Below are 6,000 nucleotides of genomic sequence, written 5' to 3'. Positions count from 1 at the left end.
GGAGCAGGGTGGGTAGGCAAGAAAGAATAAAGCAGAACGTTATCTACCAGAGACAGACATTGGAAAAACAGAGGAAATAAACTATTTGGGAGCCTTACTTGTCCCTGTGACACCAAAAAAAAAAGAAAAACTGGTAGCTCTTCCCAAAATTCAGAGCCTTTATTCAAAGCAAAGAGAATAACACATTCTGTCTACCAGACACATCTCCATGCCTGTGTCCCATCACGTTGCTCCGTACGTCCCTCATCTTCCAAAAACTAAGACCCCTCTTAGGAAATATTTGGCAGCTGAACAGAAGGGGATAACATCCACCTCCCTTTGCTTTCAAAATAAGACACAAAGAATGAAAATGTTTTGCATTATGGAATCTTTGATGCTTAAATACTTCTAGGTCCTTCTGCCAGTCTGGTCAGATTCCAGCCCAGTAAACACAGAGCCTAGAAACTGACAGCTAAACCACCCATTCCTCTTCCCTCAAATGTTCCCTAATTAACTGTGACAAGAATTTCTGAAGCCCTTGTGAAACATGTTGGGGGAAGAGAGATGAATAGGGTTGTATTTTTTTTGCCTATCATCTCTCTCCCCAGGCACAAAAGAAAGCTATAGCCACGCACTGAATTTTGGTACAGCAGTTCTCCCTTTGTTTTGCAAGTACAGATTCCTGCTCTGATTTATTAAAAGACTACAAGACAAATTTATTCCTAGCTAGTCCATTGTGTAGACCAAATGATGCTGAAAATAATCTCCCTCCTTTTGGAGGTTACCAAGATCTACAGAGCACAGATAACATTCAGATTCTGTGAAGACAGAAAAATAAATCCCAGATTTTATTACACTCTTCTAGCTGTAACAGTCCTAAAGAGAAATCATCTATTAAGAAAACACAGGATGCTTATTCTAGGCCTCACAGAAATACTGTTCTCATTCTCTCACTGTCTCTAGCTCTTGCTTTCCCTCTAGTCACGACCCAGCCTCCTATAAACGCAGCAGTAGGGAAGATGAATGGCAGGGATAAAAAGACACCACTTTTGAAACCATTATCAAAAGACCACAAGGAACACTGGGCTGTTGTGGCATCTGAGTGGAATCTGTCTTTGTTTGCATACAGGCTAAATTGTTACAGAAAGCATAACAAATCAGCAAAACCAAGGGCTTGGTTCTTTGAGGCTAGAAGATATTTTTGTCTACAATGAATGGAAAGCAGCAGAAGATGCTTCTGATTAAAAAAGCTAGCAACCTTCAGATGTGGTAAATAAACCACAGCATTCATCTATAGCAAGTGAGTTCTGTAGCATCCTTTCACCTTTCATTACACAGCAGTGTCTGAAAATGATCAGACTAGAGTTGAAGATGGCATAGAAATACAAAACCCAAACTTGGATAGCACACAGATTTCACAGGGAGCAGGGTGTGAATGATTTCACAGTGAGCCTCAATATGAATGCCATTTCTCAGTAAACAAATGACTACTCCATTATGTCAGAGAAACACATCTGAATTAGTCACAGAAAATGCAGATCCTCCCTGTTGTTTTGTTAGCCATAGTGAAAAAAAAAACCCTGATGTCTGCAAGTTCCCTTGTTTCTTCCTCCTTTTATTGCCTCATCTTTCTTCTCCACTTACCCTTTTCCTCTGTTCTTCCTACAGTGGATAGTGTAAGATGCTTAAAAGAGACTTTAACATCACAGAAAAGCCTAAGCCTTGGAAGAACGGTGAGCACAGAAACAAGACCAGGAAATGAACTCTTCAGTGAGGGAAAAGGAAAACTTTTTGACATATAAAGAAGCAGGAGAACAAAAAAAAAATTATTTCTGTATCTTACTGTGCCAAAAAGAAAAGTCTGATCTACTTAATCATAGCTCTTGTGGAGCTATTTCAAACTGATAATCATAGAATGACAGAATCAGTGAGGGTTGGAAGGAACCACAAGGAGCAGCCAGTTCCAACCCCCCTGCCATGCCCAGGGACACCCTACCCTAGAGCAGGCTGCACACAGCCCCATCCAGCCTGACCTTAAACACTTCTAGGGATGGGGCCTCAACCACCTCCCTGGGCAACCCATGCCAGCCTCTCACCACTCTCATGCTCAACAACTTCCTCCTCACATACAGTCTGAACCTACCCACTTCCAGCTTTGCTCTGTTCCTCCCACTCCTGGCACTCCCTGACAGCCTCAAAAGTCCCTCCCCAGCTTTTTTGCAGGCCCCCTTCAGATCCTGGAAGGCCACAAGAAGGTCACCTGGGAGCCTCCTCTGCTCCAGCCTGCACAGCCCCAGCTCTTTCAGTCTGTGCTCACAGCAGAGCTGCTGCAGCCCTCTGATTAACCCAGTGGCCCTTCACTGGACATGCTGCAGCACATCCACATCCTTCTTGCAATGGGGGCTCCATAAAAGGTACACCACATAACATGTGTCCCTTGAGCTTTCTCCCTCCCTTGAAAAGACATGGCATTTAAATAGTCTGTGAAAATAACCTACTGGCAATGCACAAACACAGTATGTACCTTCAGTGCTGGGTTTTCAACAGCCAAAGCAAACAGAAGTATACAGCACCCTAGCAAAGCAGATGGATGGTATGCCACAACCACGAGAGGTCCAATTCTATGCACAGTTGTCTTAGAGAACTCATAGAACTCATAGAATCAACCAGGTTGGAAGAGACCTAAAAGCTCATCCACTCCAACCTAGCACTCAGCCCTAGCCAGTCAACCAGACCATGGCACTAAGTGCCTCATCCAGTCTTCTCTTCAACACCTCCAGGCACGGTGCCTCCACCACCTCCCTGGGCAGCCCATTCCAATGCCAATCACTCTCTCTGACAACAACTTCCTAACAACATCCAGCCTAGACCTACCCTGGCACAACTTGAGACTGTGTCCCCTTGTTCTATTGCTGGTTGCCTGGGAGAAGAGGCCACCCCCACCTGCCTACAATGTCCCTTCAGGTAGTTGTAGACAGCAATGAGCTCTGCCCAGAGCCTCCTCTTCTGCAGGCTGCACATCCCCAGCTCCTTCAGTCTCCCCTCATAGGGTTTGTGTTCCAGGCCCCTCACCAGTTTTGTTGCCCTTCTCTGGACACCTTCCAGCACCTCAACATCTCTCTTGAATTGAGGAGCCCAAAACTAGGCACGGCACTCAAGGTGTGGCCTGAGCAGTGCTGAGCACAGGGGCAGAATAACCTCCCTTGTCCTGCTGGCCACACTGTTCCTGATGCAGGCCAGGATGCCATTGGCTCTCTTGGCCACCTGGGCACACTGCTGGCTCATCTTTGTAGGGAAACCCAGGGTAGTTATCTGGCAGCCTGTCCAGTGCCAAGGTTGACATCCTCTGGGAGTGCCAGATGTGACTTTCAAAGCCAGTACATGGGTTTTGACAGAATGTAAAGAATGAAACTTCATTTTCCTGACACTGTGGTTTAAAATCTGATCAGCTGTATAACATTTTTAGAAGCAGCAAGTGTGTTGTTCAATAAACAATCACCAAACAAGCTTCTTTAATGTTTTGGTGTGGTTTTAAAAGTCATATGAGGATTAGCTCCCTACTGATTAACCTTTTCCCTAAAAAAATCACTTCCCTACTCAGTGTAAGAGAGCAGTGAACAGGACACAATGCAAATGCTGATTCTACCTTTACTTATGCTCAGCTCTTTCCTGAAAAGAGCAGGACTCAAAATTAACTTCTCACTGGTGACACTTCCAGGCCACATAGAATCATATAGAATCATAGAATCATAGAATCAACCAGGTTGGAAGAGACCTCCAAGATCATCCAGCCCAACCTAGCACCCAGCCCTAACCAATCAACCAGACCATGGCACTAAGTGCCTCATCCAGGCTTTGCTTGAACACCCCCAGGGACGGTGCCTCCACCACCTCCCTGGGCAGCCCATTCCAATGCCAATCACTCTCTCTGGGAAGAACTTCTTCCTAACATCCAGCCTAGACCTACCCTGCACAACTTGAGACTGTGTCCCCTTGTTCTATTGCTGGTTGCCTGGGAGAAGAGGCCACCCCCCACCTGGCTACAATGTCCCTTCAGGTAGTTGCAGACAGCAATAAGATCACCCCTGAGCCTCCTCTTCTCCAGGCTAAACAGGCCCAGCTCCCTCAACCTCTCCTCATAGGATTTGTGCTCCAGGCCCTTCACCAGCATTGTTGCCCTTCTCTGGACACCTTCCAGCACCTCAACATCTTTCTTGAATTGAGGGGCCCCGAACTGGACACAGTACTCATGCCCCAAGAGTCAAGCATAGGCTCACCTATCTCTTTTTATTCACAACAGGCTGTAACATGCCAAGTCAGGATGTTAAATCAAGGCAAGGAGAATTCTACTCATTTGGATTAGCACTGCAAGTTCCCAGTGAGGCAAGTATTAAAAAGCAACATTTTGAAGACAAAAGTACCAGGGCTTTGCAGTTAATGACAAGATCAAAAGAGTGAGGGTGATACTGAGGAAGTATTCTACTCAGAAGAAACCAATGGCTTAATAACAGGATCTCAATGAAGGCTAAATGACAATCTAAGAGAAGAAGCTTGCTAGACTTAATTTAAACAGATTCTTTGGATATCCACTGGTATCACAGAACTGTTAATAACAAACCTAATGCATCTGTTCTGTCTTTGTGCAGTTACCTAGACTACATTTCTTGACACCACTGTTCTGTAATAGCCTCCATCTGCTCTGCTGTGTGCCTGTCATTTCTTTTGCTGTAACATATTGTGACAGAAGCTTCATTTACCTAAACTTATCTTGGCAACTTGTACTTCATTAAATAGAATCCTGCAAGCATCAGTTAAAGCTTTCTTATCTGGCTATGCATAGCTAAGCTTCATAAATCATTCTTTCACTTTCCATTTTGCAGCTTCTGGAAAGGTAACATTATTGAATTCAGATCACTGGAATAGAGCAGTACTAAAATGTTTATTGACCAGCTTTTAAGCACTGGGCTCTGCTTTGAATGCAGACAGTAATATTAGCTAAAGCTTTTGAATTTAAAAGGGATGTCACTAATATGTTTTATACATTGCTGTAAATACCATTTGATGGCAGGCCACTTTAGCAAGCTGCTCCTAATCCAGCAGAAACAAAATATTATCAGCACAAATTCCCTCCTTCCTCATCCTTTTCTTCTTTCTAGTCAGAGGATCTGCAAATAAAATGTTATATATTCATAGAGCCAAGACCTCAGTCACAGCTCAGTTGTGCAGACTGCATCTGACAATGGAGGCAACAATGTGCAAAGGGACCTCAAACCAATCTTTGTTCCCACCAGACCAGTCTGGCATCACACTGGTCCAGCACTTGGTGCAAGTCACATCAGCTGTGGACAGTGCTTCACAGTTTGCAACACAAGAGAGTTAGGTCAATCATAGAATCATTCAGGGTTGGAAGGGACCACAAGGAGCAGCCAGTTCCAATCCCCCTGCCATGGGCACAAACATCCTACCATAGAGCAGGCTGCACACAGCCTCAGCCAGCCTGGCCTTAAACACCTCCAGCCATGGGGCCTCAACCACCTCCCTGGGCAACCCATGCCAGCCTCTCACCACTCTCATGCTCAACAACTTCCTCCTCATGGCCACTCTGACTCTCCCCACCTCCAGCTTTGCTTCATTCCCCCCACTCCTGTCACTCCCTGATATCCTGATAAGTCCTTCCCCAGCTTTTTTGTAGCCCCCTTCAGATACTGGAAAGCCACAAGAAGGTCTCCTCACAATGAGGTCCCTTCCAACCTTGGTGATACTGTGATAATAAGGTTTTTCCTCTTCTCCAGACTGCACAGCCCCACCTCTTTCAGTCTGTGCTCACAGCAGAGCTGCTGCAGCCCTCTCAGCATCCTCCTGGCCCTGCTCTGGACACACTCCAGCATCTCCACATCCTTCTTGTAATGGGGGCTCCAGAACTGGATGCAGTACTCCAGGTGGGGTCTCATCAGAGAGCAGCAGAGGGGGAGAATCTGCTGGCCACCTTTCTCCTGATGCAACCCAGGATCTGGTTGGGCC

This window comes from Pogoniulus pusillus, chromosome 9, assembly GCF_015220805.1.
Source record: "Pogoniulus pusillus isolate bPogPus1 chromosome 9, bPogPus1.pri, whole genome shotgun sequence".
NCBI classification, from domain to species: Eukaryota; Metazoa; Chordata; class Aves; order Piciformes; family Lybiidae; genus Pogoniulus; species Pogoniulus pusillus.
Note: the sequence above shows the minus strand (reverse complement) of the source record.